Here is an 11,807-nt window from a genome sequence, read left to right as displayed (position 1 = left end):
ATTTGAACATGGAAAAGTTCTTAAGCAACATTTCTGTCGCGTGCGCACCGCTTATACATGAGGCCCCAGGTCAGTTCATTAGTCTATGCCATATGTAAGCCGAACACATATTTAAATCGTTCGCCTTTGATGAGGAAGGTGACAAGAAGAGATTCGAGCGTTGTTTTAAGAAAATACGACGTACTTCTTCCCTAAACGGAATGTGATTCACGAGCGAGCCTGTTTCTATCAAAGAGTACAGCGCCCGGGGGAAAAGGCAGAAACTTTTATTAGAATTCTGTATGATTTATCGGAACATTGTGACTTGGAGAATACAGAGATGAACATATTCGGGATCGGATAGTTGTGGGCATACTCGATAAAGAACGTCAGCAGGCTGCAGTTAATGTCCGACCTCACGTTAGCTCAAACTATTCAAAGCGTGCGCCAATGTGAAGAGGTAGCGCTCCAAGTTCACCAGCAGGGAGGCGTGCGCTGCAGTACAAGAGATAGCACAACGGAAAGCTGCAGACGAGGAAAACAGAGATGGAAACCTAAAAGAAAATTTGACAAAGAGCAAGGAGAACCAAAATGTGGAAGATGTGGGAAGATTAAACACAAGTATCAGGAAAAATGCCCAGCAATAAAATCAACATGCAATAAATGTAAAAAAGTGGGTCACTGGGAAAGAATGTGCCACAGTAAATCAGTGAGAGAAGTGACAGAAACTGTTGCACAGACACCATATTTCCTGGGAGCTGTTACAAATTCACAAAATAATGATGAGCAGTGGACTGTGCAAATTTCCATCGGAAAGACACCAGTTAAATTTAAAATTGATACTGGTGCAGATGCAAACATCATGTGTGAAGAAACATTCTGCACTCTTAATCCCAGGAGAACGCTGGAGCGGTCTAGTGTTACACTGTGTAATCCTGGAGGACGCCTTGAGTGCTTGGGGAAATTTCAAGTCAGTACCACATATAAAGGAAGTGTGTACACATTCCCAGTGTATGTTATCCATGGACAAAATGTGAACAATTTGTTAAGCCGATCCACTGCATCCTCAATGGGAGTGGTGAAACGCATTGAGGAAATTCACAATGCATTTGGTGAGCATGGAACTCTTAAAACAGAACCTGTTAAAATCCAGCTTAAGGACAATGCTCAGCCATATAGCAGTACACATAGCGCAGAGTTCCAGTGCCTCTCATACAAAAAGTAAAGAGGAGCTTCAGCGCATGGAAGAGAATGGGGTCATTGAGCCAGTGACAGACCCTACAGACTGGTGCACACCCATTGTGCCGGTGCTTAAACAGAACGGGAGGGTTCGCATCTGTGTAGATCTGAAAAAGTTGAATGAAGCTGTAAAAAGGGAAAGATATGTTCTTCCAACTGCAGAGGAGATAATTGCAAAACTGAGTGGTGCAACAGTCTTCTCATCTTTGGATGCTGCCTCAGGTTTTTGGCAGATACCGTTACACCCAGAAAGCAGCAAACTAACCACTTTCATAACACCGTTTGGAAGGTACTCCTTTAAACGCTCTTCCTTTCGGCATCCCCAGTGCCCCAGAAATATTTCAGCGGAAGATGATGGAAACTTTACAAGGGCTTGATGGAGTATCGGTGTATATGGATGATATATTGGTGTATGGAGACGCCATGGAACAGCATGACAAACGGCTTACCAATGTATTAAAGAGAATTGAGTCTGCTGGGTTGAAGTTGAACCGTGAAAAGTGTCTGCTGAGACAACATCAGCTTCACTTCCTTGGTCACTTGATCGACGAATCAGGTGTGAGACCCGATCCTGAGAAGGTCAGAGCAGTCCGTGAGCTGTCACCTCCATACAATGTTCAGGAGCTAAAACGGGTACTGGGGATGTTTAATTACCTAGGCAAGTACATTCCTAATTTGTCAACAGAAGGCAAACCACTGTATGACTTGTTGAGGTCAACAGCTACATGGACCTGGGCCAGTCCCAGGAGACAGCATTTCGTAGCATTAAAGACATCCTTTCTACTTCTCCAGTTTTGAAGTTCTATGATGCGACTGTACCTACTGCTGTGTCAGCTGATGCCAGCAGTTATGTCATAGGTGGTGTACTATTGCAACTGCATGAGAAAGACTGGAAACCGGTAGCATACTGCTCACGCCAGTTTGTCTGAGGCAGAATCCAGATATGCCCAGATTGAGAAAGAATGTCTGGCGGCGTCTGGGCTTGTGAAAATTCGAAAAGTACCTAGTAGGCCTTGAAAACTTCAAGTTGGTAACAGATCACAAACCGTTAGTGCCTCTTATGACTAAGAAGGACTTGGACAGTGTTCCATTAAGATGTCAGAAACTACTTATGAGGCTAATGAGATTTAAACTGACAGCAGAATATTCTCCAGGAAACACTTTGGTGGTGGCTGATACACTATCCTGAAGCCCACTAGCATACAAGGAAAATGATCTCAACACACACACCGACGTGGAGTGTTACATTGCTGCTGTTGCTGAATGCATGCCTGCAAGCCCACCAAAACTTGAAGCCATTAGGGCTGCTACAAAGGCTGACAATAACCTGCAAATTGTACTGAAGTATATCAGGTCAGGATGGCCAAAATATATAGACAACGTTCCAGTGGCAGTTGAACAGTTTTTCCATTTCAAGAACGAGCTGTCTGAGCACAATGGAATACTGACAAGAGGAAGCCGTATGTTAATTCCAGACATCTTGAGAGCAGATATTCTAAACAGGATACATGATGGACATCAAGGTCTGACAAAGTGTAGGGAGCGGGCCAGAATATCGGTGTGGTGGCCAGGCATCTCGTCAGAAATAAAACAAAAGGTTCAGTCCTGTCGAATATGCCTTGAGATGAAACGGACACAGCAAAGGAGCCTCTCATCTCACGCCCTTCCAGACAGACCCTGGAAAAGGCTAGCTATTGACTTGTGTGAGTATAATAAGCACACTTACCTTGTTGTGTCAGAGTATTTCTCTCGATTTCTTGAGATCCTTCACATGCCAGCAACCGCTACCTCAGAAATAGTGTTAAAATTGATGGCACTATTTGCCAGGTTTGGCTGCCCTGATGAAATAGTTTGGACAATGGTCCTCAGTTCGTGAGTGCTGAGTTCCAGGAATTTACAAAGGAATTTGACTTTTGCATATCACATCCAGTCCACACCACGCTCAAGGAAATGGACATGCAGAGAAATAAGGTTTTGTTGGAAGGTGTTGATAATTTATCAGTAGCCAGGAATGTTAATATTTAATTCCGTTCTGTTAAGAAAAAGAAAAACTGAAAAGGGAGATGTAATGAGTGTATACCTTTAAGAAAACGTCATAACGTGTGTTGTTAGTAAGTCAGAAGCACGACTAGCTGTTCTGTTGACATGTGCTCCGTTCCAAGTGAAAATAAAGTGACTCCTGAGCTTTGTTTGAGTTTGTGTGTTCATTCAAAAATCATTACACCTTTAATGCGTGCTTTTTGCCTGCTAGCTGTAGAGATGGGTAGCGTAAATGTTCCACTCAATTTATTTAATGTATATGGATGTAAATTTAAAAAACAGCATTTTATATGGCCTTTTCAAAACAATACTTAAAATATGTAAATATTTGGTTGTTATTTCTTCTGTATACCAGCCCCTGACTGCTGCCGCATGGCCTAAGTTGGCCTTATGGGAAATCCAACCCTGTTCCTGCCTCGCATACGATGCTTGCTGGGATGGCGCAGCCCTGAATGGATGGCATAATTAAACATGTATCAGGAAAACTTTTCAAAGTTCCAAACACCCGTGTCCTAACTTTATAGCTAGTTTTACTTTCACAAAGATGTTCATCGCGTGGTGATTGGTTATGTGGAGAAAGAAAAAGGAAGGAAAAGAACTGGGGTTTGGTACGTCAGATAGAGACAACACTCCTGTAATAAAGAAATCACTGAGAAGAACATCCATTGAATTCTGTGTTCGTGTATCCGACCATTAGCTCACGAAACCATCATTTACATGATATTCCAGTTAAACCAGTGCGATACCCAGCCATACACCCAGCATTATGGAGCCTCCTCAAACCCGCCATAAAGGTTCTCTACACTGGACGTACACCTGGGGACCCCTTACTGCAAGGGAGCAGCACTACCGCCCCTTGCCATGTTTAACACACGCTTTAATTCATTTCATCATTAAATGATATCAAGTATTTATCTTAGCATTCTAAATGTTCAGAGAGCAGGAATATCATAAAGTGAATGGATTCTGTGTGGCGATCGCTGTCGAGAATAAAGTGGAAATGATGACTTTAATTTCGACATACACTTGTTTCTTTTCTTCACTGTGTCCGTATTTATTTATGTATTTTATATTTTCTTCTCCGTGGCCCTAATACCCTTCCGCACGCAGGTGTTTTTTCCAACTAGTGCGGTAAAAGCCAAGCAGCCTGTGGTGTATTAAGATTGGATGTTTGTGTTTTTGGTATTTTGGAGTTGCCGTAGCTGGAAGCTGAAAAGTAACAAAAAAGGTGTTTGGGGCGTTTGGGGTTCAATAAAGAAGTAAAGTAGAGAACATAAGTTTCAAACAGCAGCCTGTCTGACTATCTTTGTGATGCTGGATTGATACATCACACAAATTGGCGACGAGGATTTAAAGAGTTATAACGCAGATTTCGCAGAGTGAGTAAAATGGCTCATCTTGGTAGAACTGGCAATTTCAGCCTGGCACGAATCATGGTCGGCACGCGTGTAGAACGCATGGAGCTGTTAACAGCATAATAGCACAAGATAAACAGGTCTCCGCTGTCTTAAGTGTAATGGCCGCTAGCACTTATGGACTACTGAGGAATTTAATGCAGTCTTTGAAGCCCAAGGACTAAACTTTTGCTCAAACTGTGGAAACACTAAAGGATCATTTTGAACCCAAACCGCCGGTAACTGCGGAGAGATTCCGTTTTAATCACTGCAGTCAAAAGGCCGGTGAGACGCTAACTCAGTATGCGGCAAAGCTGAAGCGATGTGTTGTAAATTGCGAGTTTGGGATGAATTTGGGCAGATTTGTGAGTGGGATTCGAAGTGAGGCTTGTGAGGATTGCTGTCATCAGAAACAAATGTGACGATCGCGAGGCGTTTGAGATAGCGCTCAGCATGCAGACAGCAGACAGAGACACGCAGCAGCTAAGGCTTCAGGGCGCAACTGTGAGTGCGGTGCAGAAAGATGGCGTGCAGTTTTTTTGTCAGATGGTGAAGAGGCAGGGTCATCGTCACAATGGTAAAAACCACAGCTCGTATGCATGTAAATTTAAAGATGTAATGCCATAGTTGTGGAAAAATCGGTCATATTAGAAGAGCCTGCAGGGTTCGCAGCCACGGCAGTAAAATAAAAGGTGAGAAAGCTGGAAAAAGTACAAGATATGTGGGAATGGAACGAGTGAGTAGCCCATGTTCACAGTACAAACAGAGCAAGAGAAACAACCGTTCAAAGCAACCTTTATGACTGATAGTAAGGGTATAGCTGTGGAAATAGACATGGGGCTGCTGTGTCAATTATGTCTGATTAGTTATTTAAGGAAATGTTCCCTGGAAAGTATTTGAAGTTACTAATGTAAAACTAAAACATATACAGGGGAAAATGTTTGTTCTTAGAAATGGGATGCAATTGTACAATGTGAAGAACAAAATGAAAAACTACCACTCATTGTAGTCAGGGCGAGGGTCCTGCCTTATGGGAGAAACTGGCTCCACAAAGTTACATTAAATTGGAGGCCAATTAAAATGATAAGTCAAAATGATAAACCACATCTTGAATCGACTGAGGCAGTGCTGGAATATTATAAAGATGTTTTCAAAGAGGAGTTGGTATTAAGGCTACAATAATAGTAAACCCTGAAGTTCTACCAAAGTGAAGGAGAGAGTGGAGGAGGAGGAGTTGGACAGGTTAGAGAAAGTCAACATCATTTCACTGGTGAAACATCGCGAATGGGCAGCTCCAGTGGTTCCCGTTTTAATAAAGGACAATTCAATTAAGCTGCGGCGATTATAAGTTAACCGTAAATCAGGCCTGTACCACAGAGATGTACCCCTGCCATGTATAGAGGAACTAATGGCCATGCTTAGTGGTGGAACTGTCTTCTCAAAACTGACTTAGCCTCAGCCTATCAACGGGTGCTATTGGATGAAGAGTCAGAAAAACTATGTTACCATGAATACGCACAAGGGATTATTAGTTTATCAGAGGTGACCGTATGGGGTGAGTTCTGCACCATCAGTTATTCAAAGGATAATGGAGAATCTCATGAAAGACCTGAAGGTTGTAGTATATCTGGACGACTTGGTGATTATAGGGAAAACTGAAGAGAAGCACCTACTGTAGTAAACCTTCAGAAGTTGTTGGGGCGTCTCCAGGAGAGTGGTTTAAGGGTGAAAAAGACAAAATGTGAGTTTAGCAAGATGCAAATTGAGTATCGGGGTCATGTGTTAAACAGTAAAGGGATTTATCCACCAGCAGCAGACAAAGTTAAAGTCATACAGGAAGCTCCAGCTCGCACCAGTCAGAAGGACTTGAGATCATTCTTAGGACTAGTAAACTAGTATGGCAAATGTGTGCCAAATCAAAGTACAGTACTAGCTCCTGGATATGAACTATTAAAAGTAAATGTATCCTGGAGGTGGAACCAACGGGAACAAAATGCTTTTAGTGAATGTCAAGAGTTGCTGATGTGTGGTGAAGTCCTCGTGCATTATGACCCAAGTCTGCCCCTCATCCTAGCTTGTGATGCTTCTGCACACGGCCTTGGAGCTGAGATTCAACACACTATGCCATCCTGAGTAGAGCACCCTATTGTGTCTGCATCTCGCATATTGGCTCCTGCAAATCGAAAAAGAGGCCTTCACCTTGATTTTTGGAATTAAGAAATGTCACCTGTATTTATGGGGGAGGAAATTTCAATTAGTTACAGATCATAAACTGCTGCTAAGTTTATTTGAAGAATGTAAAGGATTACCTTCAATGTCTGCTGCATCGATCCAGAGATGGGCCATCCTTTTGTCAGCATATGATTACCAAATTGAATATCGATCCTCGGCGGCACACAGCAATGCCGATGGACTTTCACGATTTCCCCTTCCAGAAATGTGTGATCCTGTAACAAGGTCCTCGTCTGAAGAGATTCACTCCCTGTTAGTTAAGCATTCACAAGATGCTCCTTTACAGGCCCAGCAAATTGCAAGAGCATCGCACACAGAGAGCGAGTTGTCCAAGGTTCTCAGTTTTATTATGGAAGGTGGAAAAGTTCAAAACCATATGAAATTCGAAAAGATGAACTTTCAATTGAGCAAGGTATAATCTTTGTAACACACACACACACACTGCATTACTATGAATACTGTACGCTGGACAGATAAAATATACATCTGAACCCCCATACACATCTTCACATCTGAATTCTCAGCACTTTATCTCAAAGTGAAGAATGGATAGAATATTCAGGGCTCTTGGTGGATATCTGGTTTCTTCTTAGTGCTCTCTAGTTCTTTATGACCTTTTCGAATTTGTGACTGTACCATTCTGAATGTTCTCCTGCTCTTATGAAACTCCATTACTTACTCACCAGGTCAAGGAGGAATTCAGAAGAACTGAAGCTGTTGGCCTGGAGGAGACGTTTATGAGCAGACTCGATACGTGTATATACACCACGTCTTCTTGAACTCATGAGAGCCGAGGGAGGTGGCTGGAACTAAAATAAGACCAGTCCTGGATGCTTTAATGAGGTCTATATTCATGTAATTCATTTGGTATGTTCTTCACTTGGTGTAACAAGGTGTGTAGTCGTATTCAAACCTGCAGTCAATTCCATCATTTTGATGAACAACAAGAACTACAACAAATATTTGTAGAATCAATAAAATTTATATCCACTATGAGTTAACATGGCATACACTAAAAAATTGTGGTGGAAGAGTTATGCCATTTGCTTAATTTTGGAAAAAGGTCCTGGCCATTTGGTGCTAGCATAGAAGGTACTGATTGCTGTGGTGTCCCAGTCCGACTATGATGGTTTAATGAAGAATACACAGTCCGAGTATCTTTAAAAGCTGTGAATGGCAGATTTAAACTAATGAATTGGTCAAAACTGCCCGCTCCCAAACAGGGTGTAAAGCTGTTACTGCTACAAAGGGTAGCATCAAGTCAATATTTATAAAAATGCATTGCGTATTTGCATATTTATAAAAATTCTGTTCATGAGAATATATTCTGAACCAAAACATTGACACTTTAAATTATTTTGCATTTTAATGTTTTGAATTTAAAATACTATAACAGAGACAGAGTTTAGTATAAGAAGTGTAAGATTAATTCTCTTTAATTGTACTATAAACCTATTCAGCCGTATTCATTCTAAATATATTTCTTGTCAGAACCTCAATATTGAAAGGAGAAGAGATGGAGTTAACCAGAGTTTAATGGAGGACCTCGGAGAAAGTCATGAGGACCTTCACCAGGACTGCCAGGTATGACCTTTAATTTAGTCTACTGAAGGAATTTGCACGGCTGTACAGTAAAAGCTTAGGAGTAGAATTATGTACTGCATATAAAATTTGACAAAAGAACAAACAACACAACATTATATTTGTATTAATCTGTCACTTTTTTTAACAAGGAGGATAATCAAGATGGAAACACTGAGCATCTCTTGAAGATCCTTGTCGTCCATAGAGCCACTGCAGAGGACCAGTGGACTTTATTATTATTACTGAGGGCCATAAAGTGCTGACTAACTGAGGAAGGAGAGCCAAGGCTTGCATCCTATTAGTGGGGTTTATTTAAGCTTTAAATGTAGTCTACCAAGAAAAGATAAAGTATATGTTTGAGTTTTTACAAAAGATGTTCCTTGAGATTGATGGGATAAACTGCTCAGAAACGTTCAGACACTAAAAACAAATTGCTGGCTTGAATGTAACGACTCAAGTTGATAATGGATAATAGGCTCTTGTTACACTTTGTTAAAACGTCATTGTGTCCTGAAATATTAAAACACCAGGTGAACTTTAGTTTTAAAACAACAGCCTACCTCACTTCTAATCTGTAAATATGGATTTTGTTTATTATAACATTTGTCTGTTCTGAAAATTAAAGTTGTATTGCTGTTGTGTGATAAGGGTAGTAGTTATTAGGACACTTTGCTTCTTTGTGTATGTTGATCATTTGTCATGTGCCACAGGTAAAGCTCTGCACATTTACAGTTTTATGGTCAGTGGCTTCATACTCGAGTGACAGGAGTGTACATTGTGGTTTGAATTGGACTTTTTTTTTAATTCTGATTTATTTGAGGTAAATGGTAGCGCTGCTGCCTCGCAGTTAGGAGACCTGGGTTCGCTTCCCGGGTCCTCCCTGCGTGGAGTTTGCATGTTCTCCCCGTGTCTGCGTGGGTTTCCTCCGGGTACTCCAGTTTCCTCCCACAGTCCAAAGACATGCAGGTTAGGTGGATTGGCAATTCTAAATTGTCCCTGTGTGTGTGAGTGTGGGTGTCCTATAATGACTTACAGAATAACGAAGTGGAAAGTTAACTTCATCTCATCGAAGCACAATCAACAAAGTATTCCATCACCTGCATACTTGGAAAAGCTCACCAGTGATGGACTGGGTATGTGTTTGAATATTAAGATTCTTTTTATTGAGCTATTTGTTAATTTTAGATAAGGTTAAATCGCAGTTAATCGAGTTTTGTACAGACTTGGTAAATGAACCGAGAGAGAATATACAGTATAACACCAGAGGTGAAAAATAAATCATAAGCCCTCATTCATGATGGTAGAAAGTTATGCTGTCACTTAGGATAAAATTAGACGGGTAAATGTTTATCCTATTAAATACAGGTATAGTCCTATCTCCTTTTCTATTATAATGAATATTTACCCCTGTGATTTATTTCTTAAGTGACAACATACCTTTATTAAGTGTTTTTGTGTGTGTGTCGTTTTAAGCGATTATAATGAGGTGTGTTTTTGTGTCTTCGTTAATGTAATGGCACAGAATTTGGTCCTTCAGTTTACGTTGTTTAATTGTGCGCGGAGCTGTTGAGGCTAAAAACTGTGCCAGCTGCAGGCGTATACATCTCGTGTTGACAGGTTTTTGGTTTAGTAAGTCTGATAAATTTATTTTTAAGTTACATCATTGACGCCCTTTAAACTATCTGACTTGTATTGCCTATATTGTACTATTTGTTAGCGGGCTGGCACAGCACATGATGGAGTCACCAGTGTAGTTGGCACCGGCGGGCTTTGCTTTGTGTTTATTCACACAGCAGCTCTCAACACGACCAGCTTTGAACTGACTGCGGACTATTATCGTTATTAACGTGACAAATAACGTGTCACAAGTGTAACCACATGACCCCGAAGACTAAGAAGGCGCTGCTCTCCTTTCACATCCTCAGCCCAGACAAAGGCTGCGCCCAGCCTGGATCAATTCAAGTGAGTAGTCGCGCTCCTCCTGCACTTCTCCGCGACTATGGCGACACACAGCCCTCCTCCTACTGCAATGACAATGAGTGGCGACCTCGACGCAGATTGGGATGTTTTCAGGTCAGAATCTGAAGATGATGCCATTGCTATCGAGCTTAATCGCTGGAGTATCATGGGCGCCGAGTGCAGACGAGTTTATGAACACAACGTGAATCTTTGAGTAGCGGACCAGACTGATGTAATGGCTATTCGAAAAGCATTGGAGGGACACTATAAACCTACAAAGAACGTGATGTAGGGACGCTGTTTACAAACAGGATGAAGGGGAGCCATTTGACAGTTATATTACAAGGCTAAAAGAAAAATCCACCACCTGTGAGTATGGAGCATTAAGAGACAAATGTATTCGCGATAAAATCCTGCTGGTATAGCAAATGAAGCAACGGGCAGGTGGTTATTACGAGAGAGAGATCTCACCCTGGCCATGGCACTGGAGACTTGTTCATTTGCCCACCGTGTCTCTGAACGGCCTTTGTTATGTCGAGAGGACTGGCGGAGCAGATACACTTCATATCCGTATCGCCCCATATTAGGACCACCGATTCATTAACAGAGCCGAGGACTCCAAGACCACCGACTCACTAGCAGTGTCTGCTGGCTCCGATACCGGGGTCCTGATTGTCATTATCCTCAATCAGTTTGGGGTCGGCATTAAGCGAATTGCTGATCAGTTAGACAAACGCAGTCTGATCGCTAGCGGCGTCTTCATTCTGATCAACAGCAGCCCTCTGCTATACCTGCGGTGTTATTAACTGCAGACGCCTTCTCTGCCGTATCTGTCTGATCTCCAGGGGCTGGGGTCTCATCTGGGGTCAGTTGTTTTCCTGTATCTGTAGCCTCATCAATGTCTGTGCAGTCTCTGGCTTCATGAGCAGCTTTGACACATTTAAAGCATTTCATCGTCCTGAGCTGACAAAGATAACATATTTGTGACCAGAACCTCAACGCCACGTTTAACTCCTCCGCTGTATTTTTAAAATCATTCAAACTTGCCTCCTTAAAGACATCACATGTTTCAACTGGGGCGCTTTACACCCTAAAGGTATTCGTTTAATCTGCAAGGTTAACTGTCCATAGTGAGACAGCTCTCTTTTGAGGGTCTCATTAGTGAGAAAAGGAGGTACATTAGATAAGGAGATCTTTGTTGGTGGAGTAGTAAAACACATTACAGGCGTTAGTGTCCCTGATAACAACTCCATGTGCTACCAATCTGTGGAAAAAATCTGCTGTAACAACGAACACAAGCAGTGTACTGGTCACTGGTCACTGGGGAGGCTGAACAGAACATTCACAGCCTTCCACATTCCCTACAGCTAACACACAGTC

At 42.0% G+C, this 11,807-nt stretch overlaps 1 long non-coding RNA gene across 1 annotated transcript; it reads left to right on the top strand.

Moving 5' to 3' along the window:
* The first annotated feature begins 7,575 nt into the window (after positions 1-7,575).
* On the top strand, positions 7,576-9,259 carry LOC120519227. The gene is made up of 3 exons (XR_005631415.1): positions 7,576-7,751; positions 8,376-8,468; positions 8,618-9,259. It is a non-coding gene; the product is annotated as an uncharacterized LOC120519227 (long non-coding RNA).
* Positions 9,260-11,807: the final 2,548 nt, after the last annotated feature.

The sequence above is a fragment of the Polypterus senegalus genome, unplaced genomic scaffold (genome assembly GCF_016835505.1).
Source record: "Polypterus senegalus isolate Bchr_013 unplaced genomic scaffold, ASM1683550v1 scaffold_7727, whole genome shotgun sequence".
Lineage (NCBI taxonomy): Eukaryota > Metazoa > Chordata > Cladistia > Polypteriformes > Polypteridae > Polypterus > Polypterus senegalus.
Note: the sequence above shows the minus strand (reverse complement) of the source record. Positions and strands in the feature narration are given on the sequence as shown.